Raw genomic sequence first — 27,769 nt, forward strand, 5'->3', positions numbered from 1 at the left:
ATGCAAACAACAGTTGAAGATCTATTTGGATAGTGAGTAAAAACCTTTCTGATGGAAACCAGATGTAGGGACGGGAAGTGTAATTAGATCAAAGGGTTAACTAGCTTCAACTTTCTTTCTCTTTGCACAGGTCCTTAAGGGAAAGTATATGTCTGTGGCTACACTATGTTCCCTTTTGAAAGAGGAATGCAAATGAGTGCAGTTGGAAATGCAAATTAGACATGGATTTACGTATCTTGTGCTTAACTTGCATATTCTCTCATGATCTCACTTCCAGAAGATACTTTTCAGGAAGCAAAAAATAGCTATGTAGACGGGGTTCCTTCGAAAACCAACCGCGTTTTTGAAAGAACCTGTCTTCCTTTTCTTTTTAATTTTTTTTTCAGATTCCAGAATAGTAGGTGCTGACTTTGCATCTCTATGTTATGTCTACACTGGCATGCATACCTGAGTATTTCATCACGGTCATGACTCCATGTCCTGCGTGTGTCAGTGTCCAGGAGGCTCACATGCTGAACATGCATGTGATGCTGTGCACATGCATGTACCTTTATCCACACCACCACTCCAGTTTGTGCTATCATTTCAAAGGTGGTATTCCAGGATTCTGTGTCTCATTGGTAGACAATGTAAGAACCTCTCTGCTGTGTGTCTAGTATTCTTCCCTATCTATACACATCTGCCAATTGCATTTCCAGATTACGTAGGCACTCATTTGTGTCCCTAGAAAACTGAAAGCAATGGATCAGTTTAATGATGCGTCCTGTAAATCTAGAAGGTGGTTGGTGCTACAAAGACATGTGATCACACCAAGTGGTACTGAAAGCCATTTAGACCCAATGTTTTTCTCCATGGGAGGTAGGGTTGTAAAGTAAAGGTTTCCAGCCCAATGAAGAGATCTGTTTAAGCAATGGAAATCTACCAGTATTTGTCTTCAGCCTGCTTTGGAATCTGTCTGATGCACCGTAAGAGGAAATATAAAAACTATGAGAGACTGTTGGCCCAAATCAGAGCAAAATAACAGCTCTGGTTTGAACATTTTAGCTGACATTAGAAATGTTATTTAGGGTAAGAATCTACAATTAATAAATTTCTGAGGCTGTTTCTACACTTGCCCCCAGCTTTGAAGGGAGCATGGTAATCAGGGTGATCAGAGATTACTAATAAAGTGCAGTGGAGAATATGCAGCAGTTCATCAGGCTAATTCTACCCCGTGTCAAACTTCAATATGCCAGCATGGCTATACTAACTAACTGTGTGGTTATGATAATGAGCAGCCATTTGCAGGTGCAAGACTGATCATTATCATGGAGCTGCCAAGAAAACAGCTCCAAGTAGAGGTGCCCATTGTGCCACAAGGTTGACTGTTACTTCTGGTGCAGGACAACCAACACGGTGTGGTAGGATCATTAATCATCTTGGAGACCTGAGTGAACCAGAAGGCTCTGTCAAATTGCATGAGGAAGCAAACCTTATTGGAACAATGTGAATAGCTTGCATCAATGCCAGAGCACTTGAAATAGGGAAGCCCTACTACTTCTGAGGCAGGATGCCATTACCCTCTGCAATCTGGCTAGCCCAGACAACTGTAAGTATGTTTCAGCTCACTCTGGGGGTTGGAAATCCATTATAAGGGTCATGGCCATGTAGTAGGTCTGTGAAGCAATTAACACGGTTCTTTGCCCAGAGTAGTTGTCACAAGAAAAGTTTTTGAAATAATAGTTGAGTTTGAGACTTGAGTTTCTCAACTGCGGGAGGAGCTATTGATGGGATTGATATCGCAATAGTTTGCCCACACCAGGGGAAAGAGAGAATGTGAGCCAAAAAGAGTTATATCATTCTGAAAGACTTCCTGGACCACAGAGGAAGATTCATCAATGGATAATGCAGAATCCTGGAATGAAGGTGCTAAAGAGATCAGGATTTTGTATGATGTGAAAAGAAGGGTCTTTATTCTCTGCTCACTCTTGTTTGGGGAAACATTGCATAGCTTCTCCTGCCTTGCTGGATGAACCATAACATTAAGCCAATGGTGCTGGAAAAAATTAAGTAATTTTCAAACAAAGTATTGGTTCCATTTGTAGTGGGCAAGAGAAATTAGGCATATCATATGTACATACAGCCTGGAACAGCTGGGAGTCAGAGTACATGTATATTTGACTTGCCCTTGTGCCAAAGGACACCTTCACATCCTTTCTGTGCAGCTGCTTTAAATATGTACTGGTTAACATATATGAAGCTACACTGTTTCATAGAGTTTGGTTTCCATTTGATTGATTGTAACTGAAGTTTGCTATCTTCTTTGTCATATTCCATTCTTTAAAGCCAATTATTTGAGGACGCTTACATGGTGCTTACAAATTGGCATTGGTTTTCTGCTGTGGAGGCTAGCAGCTGTACTGTTAAACACTCATTGTTCAGTGTGTTTTTCCATGTCTCTATTTACACATGAATATAAGCCAAGCTGTCAATTGTGAGTCATTTTTTAAAAAAGTGCTAATGGGATAGATCTGATAGATTTGATGATGGCAACAGTAACAGGCATTGTTACACACAACTTCTTATTAAATTGTACATCTTCTTAAACAAGCTAACAAGTGGATGGGCAGCTCCACTTCAGAACATTTACACAATGGTTTCTGGTTTTTCATTGAATAGATGAAGGACGCATTTGCACTTCTTTTGTGAGGAGCCAAGTTTCTAAGTAATTTACAGAATAACACAATTTTACTGCTGAGTGAAAGCCCTAACTTTAACCTTTCAAGAGCTGTTAAGATGTGAGCTTCCCAATCCCCTCACGATGGAGACAAATATTGCCTTTATGTGCCTGTGTAACTGTTTCATTCCATTAGTGCTTTACACAGCTCAAATCTCTTTTGAAGCCGTTATTGGGAGCAATTACACCTTTGAATGTGTTGACCCAGGGATTGCTCTGAGGGTCGGCAAAATGCTCCAGTCTGTTAATTTTGTGACTAAGGTGATGTTTATACTTCAGGCTATGCCAGTATAGCTTATGACATTTATGGGTGTAAAAAAAATAAAATAAAACCACCTCTCAAGTGATATAAGTTACATAGACAGAAGCTCTGCTGTGCACAGTGCTTTGTCAGGGGAGAGCTTTTGCTGAGGTGGTTTTATCATGTGCACAGGAGAGCTTTCTCCCATTTGCAAAGAGCATCTTTACGAGATGTGTTGCAGTTACAATTTTATCCATGCAACTGAACCATTGCACATGCTGGATGTGTAGACGTGTCCTTTAGATTTGTCACCTGTGCCAAGTACACGTCACATATCTTATAGTCCCCCTAGATCTGAAAAGTGGGTCTGTCCCACAAAAGCTCATCACCTAAGAAATTATTTTGTTAGTCTTTAAAGTGCTACAGGACCGCTTTTTTTCTGCTTCACCGTGCTCAGGTTTGAAGGAAGGGGCAAATGCCATGTGATTGCTAGTATGTGTTTATTGTTTTTCGGTTTTGTTTTCTTATCTTTCAGCATCAATAAATGCATTAAGAAAGATATTGAGACATGCTTTATTTCTTATTTTTAAGACCTCTTCTAGGTTGAAAATTCAAAGTAGTTTCAGTAGCACAGAAAAGATACACTCTGCTTTCCACATCACTCCCATGTATCCCTACAACTTCAGATATTTCTATACCTTGGTTGGGAGAGTCAAAAAGACTCCACTGCCTTGACACCATAATTTGACATAGCATCTCATTAACATGAGGGAAGAAGCTTAGGTCCCTTTTCTGAATTGTAAAACAAAACAAAAACCAAAAGCCCTTCAGTTCACCATACTGAGGAAGGCGGAGCCACATAGTTAAATCAGAAATTATTTCAAAACCTATGAGGTAGAAAGCAAATCTTCTAGCAAAGTGCCACAAGAATAATTAAGTCAAGTTTACAGAAGAAAAAATGGCCTTTCGCAATGGTGTGTAGAATAGCAATGCCAGACTCAACGACATCTCTGAAGCAGTAGCCGATGGAATGGTTCTGGAGCCCCAGTGCAACTAGTCTTTCCAACAGGAACTGCTCAGGTTCTCAATGTCATGTCCCCGCTTCCAGGAATTTGTCCAGAAGTCCTGAGAACTAAGCCTATCCCTTGCTGTCCTGGGTCATGAATACATAGACTGACCACTTTGACAGCACCAGCTCCACAAGTGCAGAATGAAAATTGAATGTGCTCTTGGTCATTTGAAAGGACTCTGGCAGTACTTACAAGAATGGGATGTTTTTTCTAGCTGAGGTCCACAGCAATTTGCTGCATCTTGTATAATATGAAGCACCTGAGGGATTGTTTCACAGGAGTAGAGGTAGAATGGCTGTTTGCCAAATTTGAACAGCCAGATGCAAGGCCCTTTACAAGAGCTCAATAAGGATACATGAAGCTCTGAAAGACCATTTTAACGATGAGCTAGAATAGTGTCTGGTGTTAGAGTGTGTTCTACCAGGCCCCACTTTTTTGTGGCCTGAAAGAAGTTGTTTGCTGATTGCTGCACCTATAAGAATATGACACCTTCAAAGCACCTATTCATTTTGTTTGTGAATGAGGCTATTGCAGGGGTGGACAGCAAAAAAGCAGTGGCTTGCCAGGGTTAGTCCATGGGAGGTCACCACTACTATCTTTACCTATGCCTCCACAAGTACCAGATGACTGCATCTTTCATTGGCCCTGGATCACCATTCACAGCCAATGGGAGTGGTGGGAAATGGCAAGAACTGGGGCATCACTTTTTGCTTCTTCCTTTGGCCTCAAATGGCAATCCCTGGTTCACAAGAGCTGTGAACATTTGATACATGTGGAGGCACAGTTAAATATATAGATGGGGGCCCACCAGGGACATACCCTGCAGATTGGATCTGACCTGTTGGATCTGACCCTATGACAATATACAGTAACCTGCATGTCCACCACACACAATAGCATCTTTGTTTTTTTTTCTGAGAATCCCCATTCCTGGGTCTCACACCACTCTTTTCTTCTCAAGGCTGTCAGCAATGTTTGTTCTCAAGGCCCTGTGCTCTCCTCCTTATCTGGCTCAGGCCTTCCATGGGTGTGGTGGGTGAGACCCTGAAAGCTGCAATTGACATTAGGTTCAGGCAAAATGCGCAGCGGTCCTACTGTCAGTTTCTTCTCTATGAAAAGCAAAACTTTGGAGGCTGATCTCACTTCCTTTGTTCCTGAGACATTTTAAGCATAATCTTATCCGTTCTGCTTGGGATTGCTTGTTCATGGTGCCAGTCACAGAACCCATGGCAGTGAGCATGACCCAATAGGTTTTGGGGAAATGAGAAGGGACGAGCTCAGTTCTATGTTTTCAGTAGTAGAGGTCAAAGGCGCTGCATACTGGCACCATTTTCAATAGGTGATGGTCATTTCAATGGATCTCTCATTCCTGAGGGTAAGAAAGACAGAATAAACAGTGGCTGCTGCCATCCCAAAGCTAAAAGGGTGCTAGCTTTTGTATCACTATGGTACTTGCTGAAGTCATCACGAATTGGCATGGGACAGTGTTGTCTTGCTGAGGAAGAAATAAGACAGCCTTCCTCAGAGAACTTTGGCAGAGGATTGCAAAGTATTGTCGTGTAGTTTCATGAAGATCTCTCAGGTAGATTCAAGGTACATCGCTATGGACATAATTAAATTGTGGTGTGTGCCTCCTTTCCCCACTAGAGGGAAATGAAAAGCAGATAGCAAGTCTACCTCTCTTGGTTGAACCCCTACTTTAGGACAAGTCAGTCACTTAAAGTCAAAAGATGTGTCTTGCTACTTTGAGGATGCCACCGCTATAATTGAAACTATCTATGCACTTACTGAAGTTTCTTCCTATACTCTGAACTGGGCTGTGCTTATCAGGGAGGAGTGAATGGACTGCACTGGAGTCAAAAATAAGTCACAAGTAACTGCACAGCTGGATCCCCCTATTACCTGTCCCTTTTATTTCTCTAAGTATGGCATGCAGTTTATTGTAAAAGTGGCAAGTCTGTGTCCTGGAACCAGGTTGTTGACCTTCTGGTACTAGCCAGGCCTGGGACGGTTTACCTGATGAGATAGACGAGATCGGGGGCATTTAGTCTGGTATGGCCATAGGCCCCAGCCCTCTGGGATTTAGCGTCACCAGCCTACCTTCCCTAAGCCAGGCCCTAACAAGTAAGCTGGAGCCCTGGCCAAGGGAAAACTTCCTCCAAGTACACCCAAGAGCAAGGGAGGATGAGGACGCTGGCCCCGGGACATGACAGGACGTGCACACCAGACCTATGCTTGCCACAACTACTTATCTTCAAGTGGCACTGCTATTGGTCCAGAGAAAATGCACATAGGTACCTTTGTCAGTGTATTCACTATGCGAAATGAATGTTGAGATGCTCCAAATATGAAATTCAGCTCTTCTTCATCCCCTGAGCAATTTGCTCAAAAATGTTGACCTTTCTATAACTGACTCTTCTCTCCACAGTGACCGGAATGCTACTAGAGGGATCTTTATATGTTGTATTAAGATCAGGAAGAAAAGAGTTCAGCGATTTGTGGGAAGGGGAAATAGAGAAGCTTAAGATCTGGGTCCCAACTTTTTCCCCATCCACACTGTAGATTTGCATAGATATGGGGGCCAGGCCTCAGATTATGCATCTACTTATTCACTGCCCTCAGACATACTAGCTTGTTCACCCTCTGTTCTCCTTAGGACATATGCTTCAAGAGTGTAAACATATCTGCATGATTAGCCTACTAGGACACAGTTGAACCAAATTGGACAGAGGTAGTAGGAAACTTGCACTGTCACTGTGACATCCCTGAATCCACTAGTTCTGCAGGATTTGTGTGCTCAGCCTGGCACTTCTACGAACTCTAAAGTTTAAAAAAAAATTACTCTAAAAAGCTGCAAGACTAAAAAGATCACAGCTGTTTGACATTGAAATGAGAAAGCACATTCTTAATTATTTATCTATGTATCAAAACTATGAAGAACAGATTAGAATTATGGTTTGCCGTAGAGCTTTTCATACTCAAGTTACCAGAAAAGTGTATTTAACAAAGTGAGACTTTCTTATCTGCTTCCACTGCACATACTGTATAGGGAAAGAGCACTCCTATTATGTTTTCAATATTAGCTCTCATACAGCCAAAGACGTTAGAGAGGTAATGTTGGTATATACGTGGCATTGCACACTTCTTTTGTAATGTAGGTTGAGCCTGCCTCATCTGGCACCCTCAGAACTTGACCAGTGCCAAATGAAAGAATTTGCTGAACCATGGGAGGTCAATATTGCCTCTCAAAATTACAAACATGTCCACTGCTTACTGGGCTCTTAGAAGACACTTAGTGGTAAATCTCAACTAAATGAAAGCACAGTAAACAAACTTCATGGGACCACAGGAAAGCTGGCCACCCCTATCATAAGTCATTGCCCAGGTAACTAAAATGATGTTGGACCACATATGTTACCAGAACAGAGAGTGCCAGACTTGAGAGGGTCAGCCTGTGCTTTGCACGTCTATCTTTCTTCCCCTACAATGTTAGAAGGTACCTGGAATTTGAAAATTCCAGTTTAGCCTTCATAACATAGCACTTCAATGAAACCCTAAAACAAATTTGCTGAATAGAACAGAGAAACCTGTGAACTGCCCTAGTGCTGAATTTCAGCACTTGTAGTCCTGACAATGAAAATGCTTTTAGTGAATGTTTTTTTCGCATTCTTATTCATGTGTGAAAACATACACACAATAGGGATATATTGAATTAAGCCATAATAGTGCCCAACAGCACTATTTCAAAATAGTGCTATGTGTCCATAAATGCTATTTCAGAATAGTAGGTTACTATTTAGAAATATGTTTTGGATGTATCTATGTTTTTTTCAAAGTAAAATATTTGAAATAGTTATTTTGAAAACTTTTAGTTAGTCAAAGATGCCATTTCATAGAGATGCTATATTGATGTGTCCTTTCCCCAGCAACAATTAACATACAGAGGGTAAGGAGCAGTTTGTATAAACCCTCTATAATACAAGTTAAAGTTCTGGCCCAGCACTCTTTGGTTCAGCAACATCTGACATCTGGCAATTTTAGCTATGCAATTGTACAGTTGTAAATTCATATTATTGGAAGGAATGATCTAAACACAGTAGTGTTTTGTAAATATTGCAGTGATAAACTGTAGTTTTCCTTCAATTGATTCTGTGAGATTGACCAGAAAATATTTTTGCCTGCTTGCAGTTTCTTATGTAAAAGAGAACTGTTGACGTGATGGCACATCATTTCCAAGTTGTTCTGAAAAAAATAGGTTTATTCCACTTAAGCTGTTATTGCACGAGGGTGATTTTTTTTCTTTTTTGTTCTTCTTTCTGAGCTAATGCACTAGGCCTAGATAGTCTGCATTTAGTTAGTACTCACCAGATCCCACTGAAATGATAAAGTTCTCTAACTATGTCTAGGTGTGTGGGCCAGCTATGGTAAATCAATGATAGACCAAGGCTGTGTCTACACTACAAACTTACTTTGAAGTTAAGCTGCCACTTCAAAGTAGCGTGCAGAGCATCTACACACACTTTCCCTTACTTTGAGGTAACTTTGATGTAAGGGAGGCTAACTTTGAAGTCACTACTCCATTTCTGGGAAAGGAGTATTGGCTTACTTTGAAGTTAAGTGTGTGTAGATGCTCCGCACTCCTTACTTTGAAGTAAGGAGTCTGCCAAGAAGGCAGCCCCCCCCACACAGAGGACAGAGACACTCTGGCCAGCCCAGCCAGGTCTCTATGGTCCCTGCTGCCTGCGTTAAAGGAAGTAGCTCCCTGGCAACCCCAGGCAGGAAGCTGATACCATGCCAAAAGCAGAGTCAGCAAGAGCTCACACTCAGACTGCCCCTGCTTCAAGCACCAGCCTGCTTATACACTCCCTGGCTACCATGGCAGCATGCCAGGACCCTCTGCTCTCCTGGGGCCCCAGATGAGGAGTTGGAAGGCTCACAGTGCCCAGGAAAGAGCTGTGCTGGAGGGGACCCTCCTGGATGGAGGATGAGCCCCCTCGCTCTGTGGGAGGACTGGGATATCCTTCTGCAAACTGGCACCTGGCAGAGGAACGCAGAGGCCTTCAACAAGCTGGCCAGGACCTCACCACCCGAGGCCACCCTGACAGCACTGTCAGCAGAGTCCACATCAAAGTCAAGGAATTCTGCCAGACCTACATCAAGGCCCACAATGATGCCAATCGATCAGGGGCATGGCCCATCCACTGCCCTCACTACCAGGAGCTGCATCGGATCTGGGGGCCGAGGGAAGCAGCCACCCTGGAGTACGTGCTGGACACTGCCACTCCCCCCGCCTCCACAGACAGTGAGGATGAAGCAGGCCCCTCCAGCACCAGGAGCCCCCGCCCCCAAACATGGGGAGCAGCTCACTGAGACAGAGGTTATGACGAGGGCTCCAGTGATGGGACCCTCACCATCATCCTCCCCTCTGGGACACCCAACTGAGCCTCCTCCAGTTGGGCCTTGTCCGAGTCCCAGAACATTGCAGCTGGTACATACGGGATGAGCAGGATGTTGCCAGGGACAGGGCCTGCCTGGAACAGCCCTGAAACCCACACAGCTGGAGACAGGGCATGGAGAGGGAACACAGGCTGACCCTCACTGGACGAGAACCTCTGGGCACCTGAGATCCCAAGGGGATCATGGGCCATCAGGCAGCAAGGGATTGGGGTGGGGGAAAGTGGAGCAGGGGCTCTTGACCCCCCCCAGGGTCAGGACCCAGCACTTATACGAGTTTATTCCCCCCCAAAATAAAGTATGATGCTCCCACCCTAACTCTGGGTCCCCAGTGCTTGGTGGGAGAGTGGCGGTGGGCAGCATGGGAGGTGGAGGAGTGGGGGGGGAGGGGCTGGTGGCATGGTGTGTGTCTGGTAGGATCAGAGAAAAGCCTGTGTGGAAGACTGGCACAAGGCCTGACCCCATCCCTCTGTGAAGCACGGGGCAGCGGGCGGATGCTCATACCAAGCCCCCGGGTCTGTGGCCCAGCCACGGATGAAGTGTTCTCACTGGCCCTCTGCAAGGTTGTGGAGGGCACAGCAGGAGGCATTCACTCGGGAGACATTTGGGAATCTGACATCCAGCCTGGTGAGAAGACAGTAAAACCTCCCCTTCAGCCTTCCAATGCTCGCTCGACTGTGCCCCGGGCATGGTTGCAGTGACTATTAAAGGTGTCCTGGGCCGGCATTGTGCATCTGATATAGGGCCATATGAGCCATGGGTGCAGCGGGTACGTGGCGTCAGCCACAATGCAGGGGGCATAGTGATGTGCCTGAGTGCGAGCTCCCCTGGGGGGCATACGTGCCCTCCTGCATCCAGCATCCCAGACACAAATTGCAGAACACCTGCTGGGCCACCCCATGCACACATCCAGGGAACAGCCCCTCATGTCCACCAGGGCCTGGAGTACCACTAAGTAGTACCCCTTCCTGTTAATTTAGGCATCCCCGCTGTGGTCCAGAGGCCAGATCACCACATGCATCCCATCCAGAGCTCTGAAACAATTGGGGAAACCCAGGTCCATGAATCTGATGAGGGTGGCATCCAGGTTCCCCAGGGTCACAACTCTAGCATGTTCCTTTTGATGGCTCTGACAACCTGCAGGGGGAGGAAGATGCATCCCTGAATGGCAGACCGGGAGGCCCCCTGCCTCCTGCCCACCGGGGGCCTCCTGTCCACTGCCTGGTAGCCCTCTCCCCAGGTAGGTTGATGGTGGAGGCCAGATGTAACTCAATTGTCACTGCTCCGATGGTGGCCTTGCTAATGCTGAATTGGTGGCCAACGAACCGGAGGCTGTCGGGGTTGGCTGGCCGCCACAGGGCACTGACCACCCTCTTCACTGAGAGCACTGGCCGCATCCGTGTGTCTCAGTGCTGGAGGACTGGGTCAAGCCAGTGGTAGAGGTCTTCAGATGTCTTGTGAGTCATTCTGAAGTTCCCCAGCCACTGCTTATCATCCCAGTCCTCCAGCACCAACTGGTACCACCACTCACTGATGGTGGCGAAGGCCCACTAGTGGGAGTTTCCAGGGGGATCCTGCAGGGATCAGATCTTGGACCCACAGTATTTAATATTTTTATCCATGACTGGCGGTTAACATAACATCATCACTGCCAAAGTTTGCAAATGATACAAAAAATGATGGAAATGTAAATAATGAAAAGGACAGGTCACTGATTAAAACTGCCTATTAGTACTTAGTAGACTGGGCACAGGCAAACAACATGTATTTTAATACGACGAAATGTAGACATGTACCTCTTAGAACAAAAAACATAGGCCATACTTATGTGAGAGTAGATGCTATTTTGGAAAGAAGTCAACCCGCAGGAGATTCAGGGATCAAGGTAAATAATTAGCTGAACATCAGTTACCCGTGTTGTGATATGACCAAAAGAGTGAATGTGATCCTGGAATGCATAACAGTGGAATTTTAAAATAGAAACAGAGAAATTATTTTACCTCCTTTTTGGCACTGGTGAAACTGGAATACACTAAGAAGTTAAGGTTTATAAGGGTCAAGAAGGACCTTGAAAAAATTGGGAAGCATTCAAAGAAGAGACACAAGAGCAGTTAAAAATGAGAAAACATTCTTCATACTGACAGACTCAAAGCAGTATATCTATTTAGTTTAACAAAGCAAAAGTTAATGGGTGACAAACCTGATCACATTTGATGTGTCTACTTGGTGAATAAGCATCTCATAATAGACTTTTTAATGTTGTGGAGAATGATATAACATGTTTCAATGGCTGCGAATAAAAGGTAGACAAATTCAAACTGGAAATAAGAGCACACTTTTAACAGTGACCATAGTTTACCACTGGAACAATTTACAAAGGTTTAAGATTGAGTGTGTATGTCTGACAATTTTTAAATCAAAACTGAACATTTGTCTCCTAAAAGGTACATTCTAGGTATTATTTGTTTTGTGTAATAAAATAGATCATGATGCATCATCACAATGGCTCCTTCTGGCCTTTAAATAGACATACCATCAATAATTTATGAGAGAACGTTATTATCATAAGACTCCTGCATGGTAGACTGCATAAAACGAATTGATGCTCTCAGACTAGGTCTTTGTGGGGGAAGTGTCCACAAACGTACCACCACTGATCTTGTTGGTAATTCTCAGCAAAGGTGCCAAAAAATTAATTTGCAGAACATCTGAATTACCTTGGTGATCAGAAATGAGGTACACAAGCAGATTGTTCTGATGCTTATGCTTCAAATGTCCTGAGAAAATCAGAAGATTTGCGAGCGATCACTCCAGTTCCTTTCATGAGAACTGAATTCACTTGCCGCTTTATTTTGAGACAATCTCAAGGTGAAGGTGTAGTAAACAGTTTACTACCATTTCCCCTTCACAGACCCAGTTAAGGTGCTCATCAAGGTTTAAGCGTAAATGAGATAAAGAGTCTGCTTCTAATTCTGCTTTGCCTCTGTCATTTCTCAGAAAACAATGGTACAACGGACAGTCTCAATGAGGTCTGTAAGTTCAGGCCATTACATAGATCTAATAAAATGAGACATAGATCTTGTCTTCATTGTGAAAAAAAGTTTGCTTCACAATAGAGAAAGTATATTAATGGGCATGAGCTATCCTGATGTAAAAGCAGAAGGAAGCCAAGCCACTTATTTTTATCATGAGATAAAATATTTGAGATCTGCCTCAGGCAACACCCTGGTGCTAAACTTGGCTAGTTTATTTCTCAGTAATAAAAAGTGACTTGTCTCCACCAGTTTTTTTAACTCAGGATAGTTCACACTTCTTAGTTTCCCTGAAGTAAAATACAACTTTCATAACAATTAAGACAACTTCACAGACAGAAAACGATTAATCTTTGTGTTCTAAACACAATCTTGGGGTCTGGCTATCTGGATCATTCTGTGGCTCTCATTCTCATAGAATTAGGGATCTTCAATGTAAACTAAGATGTTATCAAAATAAATCTAGGGTCACAGCTACACTGGTACTTAGGTCAAAATTTTTGTGACTTAGGTATGTATTCTTACATCTGTGTTGTTGTAAGTTTGCAACTGTAGACATGCCCTAAGAAACTGAAGTATGCAGTTTGACTCAAAAATCACACAGGACGTCTGAGCAGAACATATTAAATCTAAGTCTCCTGACTCTGCATTTTGTGACTTCAACATAAGGCCAAATTCTTTTCCACTGGAACTATCTAATTAGAGCCCAGTGGTTGTTCTGTGGCTAGCCATGCACTGGGTGTGCGTGAGGATGCGCTCACAGGGAGGAGATGTCAATACCTAAATGACATGTCCACAATCAGACTAGTCAGTAGAAGGACTGGGAAGAGAAATAGCAAATCCTGATGTCTAATCCCTGTTTACCCATTACTGATGCTTCCTTTCGAAATGTTTATTTTTAAGCATTTGCTGTTTCAAAGTGTCATGAGGAGCTCATGAACATAAGAAAAAACAATAAAAACACAGAAGTATCAGCTACAAGCAACATGTGATGAGGCGATCAGTACAAATGTGATGAATAAAATGGCTCAACAGGGCTTAAGTTAATACTACATAGGAAATCAATATGGTACAAAGGATATTAAACCTTGTTGTTCAGCTGCTTCTATTTTAGATTCAGCATGTTTAATGAAAGAGAGCCTTAAAGGAAAACTTTATTTTACTGTAGTTTTTCCAGGGCAAGAGTGCTCCACACTTTACAAAAAACAATTGCCCATGGTTACGACTAGGCTACAATAGTGCAATGGTCAGTGATAAATAGAAAACATAAAAAAAGATAAACTTTTAGGGCAGATGATCTTTTTTAATGGCAAAAAAGACATTAGACTTCCTAGGTCAAATCCAGTGCTATTGTAACTCAAAATCAATAAATTTGCCTCACATACTCTTAGGCCATATCTACACTGCAGAGCTACAATGTAGCTCTGTAGTGTAGCTGCATCCTATAGCAGCTAATGGATTCTTTTTCCCCACTCAGTTTGTGTAATCCATCTTCCCAAGTGGCGATGGCAAGGTTGACAGAAAAAAATTGTCGGAGGTGTAGCATCATTGCGTTGACCTAGCTGCATCTATAATAGTGAATATGTTGTCTTAACTACTGTGCTTAGGGGCTGGGGTGGGGGTGTTGAATTTTTTCACACCCCCTGAATATAGTGGTTATATTGACCTAAATTTAAAGTGTAGACCAGGTCCTAGCCAGCAGTTACATTGCTTGCATTTGAAAATTTAATTATTTGTGCAGCCAGGGTTGATGAGCAGATACACATGATCCTACCTCTGGTTCATTTATTACAGACCATCTTAAAAAGGTCACACATTAACACTCCCTACAGAAACTATAGTGGCTAAATTATCTACTAGGTAAACTGGTACAATCTACTCACGCCATCATATCATCTGTTTTCTAGACAGTAATATATATTTGTCTGTCCAGAACCAATGGAAGGATTAAATGTACAGAAAATGAATTCAATGAGACACCAGCACTCACTTTACTGTCCTACTGTGAGGATTTGAAACCAGCCTCTGCCATTTCCCACCAGCAAGGAATTGCATTAAAGCCTGGGTCAGCATGAGAAGATGAGCTAGCAACATACCACTGACTGTTTTTCGACAGCTTTTCCATTTGTGTATGCACTTCAATCAATTTTAAATCTGAGAGGCAATAAAGCAAACCTTCCTCAGCTTTCGATTTGGCATTGAAGAGATGAGTGCCCTGGCTGGTGTTTACAATTCAGTCTTGAAATAATGGATGGTTTTAGAACCTCATCATTTTTTTAAAGCTTTTAGGAATTTCATTAGATATGTTTTTGTTTAAATGGCAATTAGACTAACACTGAAAGCTCAAGCAGTATTTTGGAGCATAACAGAAGATGAAATGTAATGTAACTGAAAAAAGGATTTCTTTTCTTTTTCTAATTCTGATATTTGGCATCTATATTTGAGCTGTATGGAGGATGGAAGTTCTGTTTTGTAAGGGACTTAGAGATTTCAAAACACGAATACATTCCTAAATGGAGGGAAAACTGAAAATTTAAAAGTTCTACAGGAAGGATTTTTGATCAATTGAACTTTTTTTATTTCAATTTTTTTTAATTTATTTTGCGTGTGTGCACACATATATACATCAATAAAACAGAATACAAAATAAAGAAATAATCAAGACAGAAATGTTTCAGCTTAAATTTTTCTTCCTTAATGATATTCAAACAAAATTGACCTCATCTTGTGAAGCAGTTTAATTTAATCACAACTACATAATCCAGTGGAATATGATTCCATCAAAAATTTCCCCAATGAACAAGTTTTTTTTCCCTGACTAGGTTATTTACAATCATTCACCCGGTGAGATTTTTAAACGGTCAGTCTTCTGAGTTATTTCTGGAACTCCTATGGCATTATCTCAGACTACATCTCCAGTTTGCCCAGATCATTTATAATTATAACTGTGTCCTCCAAAGCACTTGCAACCACTCCCAATGTAGTATCTTCTGCAAACTTTATAAGCATGTTCTCTATGATATTATCCAAATTTTCAATGAAATAAAGAACAGTACCAGTTCAGAACTGATCCCTAATGAACCACACTCATTTTACCTTTCCAGCATGACTGTGAATCCACTAATAAGTAGTTATGGCCTTATTATCTCCTAGATGTTTCTAGATTAATTTCTTAATTATTTACTCCATTCTCTTTCCTGGCACAGAAGTTAACCTGAATGGTCTGTAATCCCCTGTGTTGTCATTTTTTCCTTTTTTATAGATGGGTTCTGTATTTGTCCTTTTCCAGTCTTCTGGAATCTCTCCCATCTTCCATGACTTTGCAAAAATCGTGATTAATGTCTAAGGTGCCTCTTTAATCAACTCCTTATACATACAAATCTCACAGAACTGGAGAGGTCATTGGTCCTCTCAGCAGGACCAAACACCATCCCTGATAGTTTTTTTTTTTTTTTAATGTTTGCTCCACACCCCTAAATGGCCTCCTCAACTCACAACCCTGGGTTTACAAGGCCAATATTCTAAAGTGCATTTGAGCAGTCCCTGGTGGCTTGAAGACATGTAAATTGTCTAAGTAATTTTTAAACTGTCCTTTTCCTGTATTCATTTCTGATCCTATCCCTTTTTTTGGCATTCGTTATGTTAGGCATGCAATTGCCAACAGCCTTCTTTGTGAAAACTGAGACAATGAAGCCATTAAGCATCTTTGTCAGTTTCACATTTTCTGTTGTTTTTATGACTACACTGAGTAATGGCCTTACCCTGGCCTTGATTTTGCTATTGCTTCTAAAGTATTTGTTGCATGTTTTCTTGTTACCCTTTATGTCTGTAGGTAATTTGATCTCATTTTGTGCCGTTGCCTTTCTATTTTTTCCATAAGTATATAATATGTGTGTGGAGATACACACTGCATAGAACTGGAAAGGACCTCAGGAGGTCATTGAGTCTAGTCCACCACCCTTTTTGCAGGACCAAGCACCATCCCTTTTTTAATCTATTTACCCCAGATGTTTAAAAGGCTCCCTCAGGGACTGCACTCACAACCCTGGGTTTAGCAGGCCAATGCTCAAGTCACTGAGCTACCCTTCCCTCCTGGTGTTTTTTTTTTCCAATATACTTATCCTTTGTAAGTTGACCTAGTTTCCATTTCATGTAGGACTCATTTTTGGAAGATTCAAAATCTCCTGGTTAAGCCAGAGTGGTCTCTTGCTATACTTCCTCCATTATCTAGTAGCATAGCTGCTCTTCTGCCATTAATAAGTGTTTTTATAAAACTCCTAGCAGTCTTCAATTGTTCTTCTTCTTGGACTTGCTGTCTATGAGCTCTTACCTAACAATTTCTTGAGTTTGCTAAAGTCTGCCTTCTTGAAATCCATTGTCTTTATTGTCTCCTATCTTTCCTTAGAATCATGGTCTATCATTTCATAATCAGTTTTACCCAGGCTACCTTCAGCTTTCAGATTCGTAGCCAGTTTCTCCATACCTGTCAAAGTACAATTCAGAAGAGCTTCACCTCTCTCCATCTTCTGAAAAAAAGAAAAAAATCTCCAATACATTCCAAGAACCTGTTGAAACTTCTTTCCCTGCTGTGCCATTTTCCCAACATGTATGTTAGTAGATGAAGTCCCCCCATCACCCTGGAGTCATGTGCATTGGATTATTTTGTAGCTATTTTAAAAAAGCCTCATCCAGAGCTTACCTCTGCAGAAATGTCAGGGGATGCAGCAGCTAAGTGTTCCTGCCCTTCCAACTTCCGTCCCCTTCTCTGCCCATGGCATACCCATTCTGCTTCTCTGCCCAACTCTTCCCATGGAAGTGCTATGCCGCCTCCAGTGGATGCAGGGGAACTCCTGTCTCCCATGGCAAGGGGGATGACCTTGGAGTAGTGCTTTTTGGCCATGTTGCTCTGGGTGAGGAGGTAAGGAGGAAAGCATGCAGCTGCACCTGCCAGAATTTGAGAAGAACTCATGTAGTCCCCTGTGCACCCATAGATGTTACCTATGTCCACGTCTTCTTTATGGTCGGGTGGTCTATAGTCAACTATGTCTACCTCTTCTTCATGGGCAGGTGGTCTGTAGTAGACTCCAACCATAATGTCACTTTCTTAAATCTTTTTATCCTTACCCAGATATTTTGACTATGTCTGTCTCCTATTTCCAGCTTGACCTCAGACCAAGTATATCCATTTTTAATATATGAGACAAAATCTCTCTTTTCCCCCCTGCTTGTGCTTCTTGAGTGATTATAACTTTGAATTTCAGCATCCGCAATAAAAGAAGAGGCCTCCTTCAGAATATTTTATTTTGCAGGAATGGCTTCTATAGTTCTTAGTGAAAATTATCACTGGCTTTTGACTTCAGTACCACTGTTCTTTACCAGCATGCAGGGGTTACTCAGCCCTCACATACTTTATTAATCATTTATGTTCCTGGAGCAAACACATTTCCTTGTCGGTTTTCTCACTGGATGTCCTATTCAACCTTAGAAAATCTTCTAAAACAGATAATTATTCATGGCATAATAGCTCACTTCCCATCAAGGAAATAAACCACTTATTTCAAAATAGCAGTTGTGTTGTATAGCAGCTAGGATAATGGCTGTTATTTGGAAATAACTTTAGTGTGTAGACATATGCTAAGATATTTTCTCTCCTGATCACTACTCACTATTTAAGATTCACAGCCAATAAACTAGATAGGGATATTTAAAATATGAGGCCTGTCCAGCATCCAGTGCGTGTGTGACGCTGAGTTCAGTATGATGTCTGTTTATTCGACAATGCACTTCCAAATGGCATACAAAAAGCTTGAATTCTTTTTGCTTGTGGTTTTAATAGCATAACCCTACACACAGAACTATGTAGTAACCATGACAATGGCCTATTATTTATTCTGCGGCACACAGGGTTCTCACTTTTTTAGTTAGTGTTATTTACAAAGCAGAACCCTGACCAGTCTACTTAAGAGATAGATGGTAATGATGTAATCAAATTATTTCTGAAAAACAGCAGCCTAGTGAAGCACATACACACTTCCTCTCTTACACATGCCAAAACATTTTTTCATATGAATATAACTGAAGTTTCTCTGAGTTTGGATTACATTAGACAGGTTTGGTTTGGTTTGGTTTGGTTTTGGTTGGAGGGCTTCTAATTGCAGTGATGAAAAGTGCGGTCTGACATAAAAAGCCATAGCCACTGTAACTAAGGATGGAGGGTGGGAGTGCCTGCAGCATTGTATGAAGGGTTACAGTTTGGTTCCAGGGCTATCAGCATCTCCACTATGAAAATTGTTCCAGTGCTCCGAGCTCCAGGAAGCGTCAGCTCCTGGCACTCCTGCCCCTTAGCCCTGGGGAAGCATCGGCTGCCGGCACTACCAGACTGGGGTCCCGGGGAAGCATTGGCTGCCAGTGCTCCCTGCCCGGGGCACAGAGGAAGCAGTGACTGTAGATGTTGTGGCCCCGGAGCTGTGGGGAAGTGGCAGCTGCCAGCGCTCCCTGCCCCAGGGATCCAAGGAAGTGAGGCCACTGTATTCGGGCTGTGTGTCTCTCACAGTTGACACATTCTTCTATTCCCTGCTCTGCTGGAAGAGTGAAAGTTGTGTTTTCCCCAGGAGCCCAGGGAAGGGAGGGGAGGAGGTGGTTCAGACACGGCAGAGCAGCTTGTGCTATTGTAATAGCTTAGTGCACCTTCCCCTGCCTCCTCTATGTAACAGTGAGAGATATCAGCCTACCTCGAATAACAACAATTGATAAGAAATGGGTGCTGACTGAATGGAGGCAGAAGGCTACCCTGCTCTGTGGTGCAATCAGGTTAGATTACTTACTGACAGCTTGGCATGGAAAGGTGTCTTATCAAGGGGGGATGGAATAAGGCAGGCCTCCCCAGAAGCATTGTGAGAAGAGTTAAAGACTGTCTGTCTGAGAGCTTTATGGAGATGTTCAAGGACAATCAGTGCTCCATCCGCAGAAAAATTAACAAGTTGTTCAAGGGGCCCCAGGCTATGTAGGTACAGCACCAGCCATAGATAATACTCAATTGCCTTAACTCACTTGTAGCATGATTAAAAATGAGAACTCACCAGAGGTGCCCTTCCCACTACTAGGGTCCATCTGCAAAACCTTCTGGAAGGAGGGGAAGATATCCAATATTTTAAAAAGTTACTGGCTGTCAGTTAGATCAGTTGCTCTATTAGCCTGATGACCAGTGTCATTCTCCTCTTCCTCATCCATCATGTCTTCCTCACTGTTGCCAGAGGCTGCCTGAGGAATCTCTTGAGATCTATCCATGAACTGTTTGGGGACATTGTTTGTGCCCCTCCCCTCCAGCTAAAATCGTATGCAGCTTCTCAGAGAAGTAGCTTGTTTGTGGGGATGACTCAGAACAGATGTTTGCTTTCTTTCTCTTCCTGTACGCCTTCCTGAGCCACTTTATTTTTACATGACACTCCTGGGTTTCTCTGATGTATCCTTTGCCTACCATGCCTGTGAGCTCTTGGTATAGATGTCCATATTTCTTTTGCTGCTTCACAGTTTTGCCAGCACAGCTTCATCCCCCAACCGCACAGCAAGGAGGTCCTGAATGTCGTGAAAGCTCCATGCTGGAGCCTATCTTTGACCCTGGGAGTTTGTAGCCATATGTGCTACTGACCTGTGCTGCTTTGTCCCCTTGCCATGCTGGCCAAACAGGAAATCAAATTCAAACTTTCTGGGCCATTTCCTGCTCACAGGGAGAACAGTGGAGCTGAAAGTGGTGACCAGAACTGGCCCACTGGAGCTCTGTGGGACACCTCCTGGAGGACAAAAACATTGAATTTCACAATACTCTGTCTACACTACCCTAAAGTGGGCCATGCAAGGTCAAATTTTGTATTACTCCTTGTGAAAAGCAGAACAAATCCCACCTTAAAGCTGGCAGAACAGAACAGACCCTGTGGTGCAGAATGATTGCTTAGAAAATCAACATCAATCATCTAAATTTGACGTAATCTTCTAGCATAGACCTAGCTAATAAGAGGCTTTAGGCTTCTAGCTAAACAAAAGGAGCTTAGGAAATGACAGCCTATTTATTATTACATATAACTATCTAGGTGGCTTTTTTAGCTTCTTTTCACCACATCTTGGCTCACTAACTGGCTACATTCCAGTCTAGTAGGTCTTACCAGGATGTAAGAAAATTCAAGGCTTAAAATAAATCTTCTTGAACTAACTACTGACTCTAATGTTCAGCCTCTAGTGAAGGGATGTTTATTTAATGTTAACAAATTTTATGAGCTTTTTTTGCCAGTTTAGAAAGGCTCTGAAAGACAGAATGTCATAGAAAGAAAAATTAACAAAATAATTCAAAGAAAGAGTAATAGTACAATGAAATCTAAGCACCTGATTCTGCCTTCTCTCAGATTTTTTTTCACCATTGTCAAAACACTGACATCATTGTGATTACTGCTGATTCACAAGAGTATATGGGAGATCAGAATCAGGTCCAAGCACGTTACATTTAAAATTTAGTAATGAAATACAAAAGAAAGCTCTTTAGGATGTAACAAGTAACTGAGCTGAAGCGACATCTACATTTGTTTTTTGAAGAAGGAGCATGAAAAGAAAAGTGAGAACGTGAAATTAAGATGAACAAAACTTATGTGTACATGTTGGGCCAGATGGTCTTTCCTTTTGCTCTGACATCCTATCGATGGAACCCCCAAGTGGGTATGTGCCAGGAACATTTTAATATATTTTCCCTTGATATGCATATTTCATAATTCCACCACATTTCATGGTAAAAATAGGTAAGAATCAGAATGTATCACAGAAAAAATATTTTCCTTTTCATGCTTTTCTTCAGGGAAAAAAAGCCTTCTCTGTATCATAGCTGGTATTAACAAGTCACCATCTGACAAAGATGTTGTCATTTCTTAATAAAATACAATATCTTCTCTTAACACATGCTGACTTCCTAACGGAGATCACTACTTCGAATTAGGCATGGGCCTAAACCAGCCATGCAGCCAGCATGGGGTATGTGAGTGAGACCCAATTGTAGGTGGTCAGATGATTGTGGGGAGATGAGAGGGCAGGAGGGATGGGGTGTCAGACTACGTCCACCCCCTGCAGCCATCCTTGCTGAGGGTGATAGATGGGCCCTCTAGCTAGGCTCTCCCCAGAGCCCTGGGAGCACATGCTTCTCTGTGGAGGGATGCTCTTTGGTGAACGTGGCTCGCAGATCCCTTTCAAGCCCCCCACCAAATCAGACTCCCACAGGCAGCAGGCTGACCCTTTCTTAAGATCTCCTCTGTCACTGCCAGCAACTAAATTGCTTACTCACCATCCTCACAGTGGTGTATTGGCCACTGGGCCAACCCAGGGGCCTGGAAAAAATAGCTGCTCTTGCACCCAACCATCCACTGTACCCACCCAGTGCTTCCTCTTCTACACTCACGCAACTGGCACTCCAGCCTGGGAGTAGAATTGGGGCACAGGGCTTGCCCAGCTCCACCCACTGGTCCCAGCAGAAGTGCCAAGTGAGCAGAGTGGGGCAAGAACCTGCCCCTTGACTCTGCTCCCCGGAATGAGCATTGGGCAAATCGTCAAGAGTGCGGTAAGTGCTGGGGCAAAAGCAGAGCCAGTGGTGGGAGCGTTGGTCTGGATGCTAAGTGCATGAGCCACAGCCCACCCAGGACTGTCTGTGGCCACACCTCTAACTTAAACCAAAGTCTCTGTACTAAGGGAGAGTTCAAAATCTGAGTGTAAATCTGATTTTTGTAAATGACATCTCTCCAATTAATGTATTGAACCAAACTCTAAATATGAACTCCCAGCTGAGTTTTGAAAAATCTGTATTCAGAGCTGAATTTTTCAGCTTGATCCTAAGCCACTAATTTTAAGAGGAAAGTTCATTTTAAGGAAAATGGAACATCATGTGAGGCTGACCTGAGCCCCCACTTCACCCCAGTTTCTGCCTGAACCCTTCAGTCTCCTGGTAGGACTACCCCTGGCCATTCGCTTAAATCCTGCCATCCCCTGTGCCAGGCTGTCATTGGTAACTCAGACCCTTCCAGTCCCCTGAATATTGCAATCCTGCTTGCTTCCCTGCCCCAAACCCTGCCTCCTTCCCTGTACATAGCTGACATGTACATTTGTCCCCCTCAGTCCCCCCCATGCCCCCACACGTCAGCTGATCAAACTGGCAAGAGCAAATGGTACAAATGTCCATATTCACTTCCCCCCACCCCTAAAAAAAAAAGAGCATGGTTAGGACAGGTCTTAAAAAGAGGAAATGTCCTGACTAAAAACAGATTTATGGTCATCTTATGACAGGGATAACCATGGGGAGATAACCTTAACAGAGCCAAATACTTAGCTGGAAAAAAAAATGAACAGCTTGAAGGTCTTAGCTTGCCAGCTTACTTCTTGATCTCAGTCTGATATCAGTTTTGGAATGTGTGAGAATAACTTCCTCCCTGTCTTAGGGTGTTCCATGCGTACAGTATTTGGTTCTTTGTTTGTCATGTCTCCTGAACTAGATTAAACTAGTCAATGAATTTTTCCTAGATGGTGAATTCCTACGGATTTGTATTAACTCCTCTTCCCCCATGATTGTAATTCTTGCAGGAAACCACTGAATCTACTCCATGGAGCCCAAATACAATCCCTTGCAATGGTGTCTTTATGCTGAGTGCTTGGGCAGCCACTTGGGCCACCAGCAAGAAAACCAGAAAGCACTTTACCACTGACTGCTAAAGAAAAAAAGAAGGAGAAATATATCAAGTTTTCACTGTAGGCAGCATCTGAAAGCCCAGGCTACATAAATCCTAGAAGGGTATTTAAACTACAGTTTTGTATAGGCTAGATGTCTTTTACTACTTTCTTATCAAGTCATGTTAGATTTCAGTTGCAATGAAGAAGGTAGCCTTGAAAGAGACCTTGAAGACAAACCTTATGCACAACCCAGAAACCAGGCATTGAAGATCCTTCCCCCTAGAATACAACTCTCCTATGCCTCCCTCATGTACACCATTCAAAAATATCACTGATCTACATAGCTGCAGAACCATGGCCATGTTTATTTCTCTGGCTCAGCTGTGCACAACTGTGACAATAAGTGTGCTGACACCACAGGGACAGAACATCAAGAACTCAGCCATTGAAACAAATCATTGTGTTTAATGCAGGTTGAACCTTCATAGTCTGGCAGTCTATTATCTGACAACATCCAGCATGATTACAGTTAGTCAGACGACCAGATAAGACCAATATTGTTCAACATCTTTATTAATGACTTGGATTTGAGGGGGAGATGTAGATACATTGTAGGGTAGGGATAAGGTCCAGAGTGACTTAGATAAATTGGAGGACTGGGCCAAAGAAATTTGATGAGGTTCAACAAGGACAAATGCAGAATCCTGAACTTGGAACAGAAGGATCCCAAGCACCATTACAGGCTGTGGACCAACTGGCTAAGTAGCAGTGCAGCAGCAGAGGACCTGGGAATTACAGTGATTGAGAGGCTGGATAGGAGTCAACCTGTACCCTTGTGGCCAAGAAGGCTAATGGCATATTCGGGTGCATTAGGAGAAACTTTTCCAGCTGCTCTAGAGAAGTTATTATTCCCTTCTATTCGTCAGTGGTGAGGCCGCATCTGGAGTATTGTGTTTGGTTCTGGGCCCCCCCCAGTACAGAAAGAATGTGGATATCATGGTTTGAAATCTGTGAAAGGGCATGAAGAAAGGTGTCTATCTCCCTGTCTATAGTGTAAATTAAGTGCTGAAGAACCAAAACAATGGACATGCCATTTACATAAAAGTCTCCAAGGGGACAGGAAGTCTACAGGAAAAGAAGACCACCAGCCATTGTGGCACCAATCATTTAAAGGACAAGGAGGCACCTGCTCTTGGTAGTTATGAAAGGTGAATGCCCCAGCCATGTGGGATGAAGATGTTGAAAACTCTGACTGTGTGTGAAAAACCAGGATTGTAATCTAGTGACATTTTAGACACAATAAAGTGTATTTTATTTTGCTTTATTTGTAATCATTTTCTATGTCCCTTATCCTTTCTTGTGATCTCTTGCGCTTTTCTCTTTATTAATGAACTTATTTTTAGTTTTACCATTAAATCATCTCAACTGTTTGTTTTAAAGTAAAGACTTTGGCTTAATGCAGAGGCTCATGTATGCTGTCTTTTTGGAGGCAATAATCATAGGAATTTCTGAGAGTGTCCTGTTACAAGAACTAAATGCTGCAGAGGAACACTGTTCGCTGGCTGGGCGGGAGTGGGGTTCACTCAATGTTACCTGGAAAGCAAGGTTAAGACTGGAAGAGTCTTGACGCATGTGCTGGTGAAGTGAATGCATTGATGAAGCAGGAAGCTAACACGCACTTTAAGCTCTAGTACAGCGCCCTCTAGTCAAGACAGAATGTTAGCACTAAGGCTTATGGTTCAGGACAATCTGAGAAAGCATTACAACAGCATCCATTAAGCCAGAGGGACAGATTTGTGAGACCTATGGGAAATAAGCCCCTTACTCAGGCCCCCAGGATCCAACCTACCTTTGAAAGAAGGAACCACACTGCTTATTCTACACCCATTCTTCCTATCATGAACACAGATCAGATTCTGATTGGACATGGAAATAAATGACATACTTGGAAGAATGATAGCATGTCCTAATACTGATAATTCGAGGATAGTCCGTTCCCTCCAGTAGTATCTGAAACACTCGAATGCACTGTTTCTAAACACAGATTAAATTTTGGCTCAAATACAAGCTGAACAAGCCAAGAAAAAATTTTAATTGGTAATATTGGAAGACATTGCTTTTCTTAAATGTGTTTTTTGCTTTGATTTATTTGAATCTTCTTAATATGTTTTGGATGTTTATTATTTAATGTATTAAAGAGATCCCTTAAGTGCACTGAAATTCTGAAATGCAAACGACCAAGTACCGAAAACTTTCAACTGTGTTCTCAGTAAGTCATAGGATGTTTTGTAATTAAAGTCCATCTTTTAAAAAGTGATTACTAATATTGATGCACAACATGACACACACAGAGTTTGCCTTTCAGAGGTGCTGAGCACTCATAGCTCCCACTGACTACACTGAGAATGTCCTTCAGCTCTGAAATCTGACACTACAGTAAATCAAGTAGGGCATTCAAATACAAGGCATTTAGAAATAATGGACTCCAGGCATAACTGCTATGATCCTTGCACATTATTACACTACCCATAAAGCAGCCAAGAAGGAAGATTCTGGAAGTAAAAATCTGCGTTCTGGGTCTCCCTTTGCTCCAAAAGATAGTACCACATGCTATAGCTATACCTTGTGAAGAGTATTTCTTCCGGCACACCAGTGTAGCTATGTTAGCTGATTCTTTGGGATGGCAAAGTCAAGGCTTGGCCTCCATCACTGATCATGCCAAATGCACAGAGTAGGGAATACAGTAGCTCCTGCAGGTTGTTCTCCTTTCAGTCCAACTGTAATCTAAATAGGCAAATCAATGGAAGAAGGGAATGTCTAACATGAACTTACTCTTCTGCAAGGAATGGTGAACCTTTAGTCCCTATTGATTTTGCTCAGCGTCTCACACAACTAATACTAAAATAAACTCATCTAAGAAAAAACATTAGTTTCTGGGCTGGCCAATCATACAAATTAGATACAGGGTAGTATTGTGGTGGATATACTAACATTGTACTTTCAGGTACCATTTTTTCCCAAACTCTATTTGAAAAATATACCTTCAACTTTATAGTTAGGCCATTTGTTTATTACTGAAGTTGATAATCTTTCTGTCATTCACTTTGCTAAACTTTATGACATTTCCATGTTCTTTTCCTTTTGTTTTCATAAAGCGGTATGATAATTTGTATGTGGAATGTACATAGACTGACATTGCAGGATTGAGATCCTTAGCCTTGCTTCCTCTGAAACCCTGTATAGTACAAAATTCGTTATATTTGAACTGGAAAGCAAAACTGTGTGCATTGATTCCATTCTCTCAGCCAGAACAGAATTATGGTCCACAGTATTTTCCTAGTATTTTGTCCCATCTACTTGTATATGTTCCAAACAATGGAAGTTTCCTACAGGGGAAATAATTCTGCATTGCGTCAGATCCCACCATTAGGAAATTGTGGACTGTGACCATCATAATTAATTTTATCTATCATAAGAACATAAGAACGGCCATACTGGGTCAGACCAAAGGTCCATCTAGCCCAGTATCCTGTCTGCCGACTGTAGCCAATACCTGGTGCCCCAGAGGGACTGAACCGAAGACAATGATCAAGCGATTTGTCTCCTGCCATCCATCTCCCGCCTTCGTCAAAAGGCTAGGCACCATACCTTACCCCTTGCTAATAGCCATCTATGGACCTAATCTCCAAATATTTATCATGCTGTTTTTTTAAACTTTGTTAGAATCCTGGCCTTCACATCATCCTCTGGTAAGGCGTTCCACAGGTTGACTGTGTGAAGAAAGACTTTCTTTTATTAATTTTGAACCTGCTACCCATTAATTTCATTTGGTGTCCTCTAGTTCTTATATTACGGGAACAAGTAAATAACTTTTCTGTATTCACTTTCTCCACACCATTCATGATTTCATATACCTATATCATATCGTCCCTCAGTCTCCTCTTTTCTAGACTGAAAAGTCCCAGTCTCTCTAGCCTCTCCTCATATGGGACCCGTTCCAAACCCTTAATCATTTTAGTTGCCCTTTTCTGAACCTTTTCTAATGCCAATATATCTTTTTTGAGGTGAGGAGACCACATCTGCAGGCAGTACTCAAGATGTGGGCGTACCATAGTTTTATATAGGGGAAGTAAGATATTCTTTATCTTATTTTCTATCCCTTTTTAATTATTCCTAACATTCTATTAGCTTTACTGACTGCCGCTGCACACTGCGTGGGTGTTTTCAGAGAACTATCCACTATAATGCCAAGATCCCTTTCCTGACCTGTTGTAGCTAAATTTGCCCCCATCATATTGTATGTATAATTAGGGTTATTTTTCCCAATGTGCATTACCTTACACTTACCCACATCGAATTTCATTTGCCATATTGTTGCCCAATCACTCAGTTTGCTGAGATCTTTTTGAAGTTCTTCACAGTCTGCTTTGGTTTTGACTGTCCTGAACAGTTAGGTGTCATCTGCAAACTTTGCCACTTCACTGCTTACCCCTTTCTCTAGATCATTGACGAATAAATTGAACAAGATTGGTCCCAGGACTGACCCTTGGGGAACGCCACAGGT

Source organism: Carettochelys insculpta, chromosome 6 (assembly GCF_033958435.1).
Source record: "Carettochelys insculpta isolate YL-2023 chromosome 6, ASM3395843v1, whole genome shotgun sequence".
NCBI lineage: Eukaryota > Metazoa > Chordata > Testudines > Carettochelyidae > Carettochelys > Carettochelys insculpta.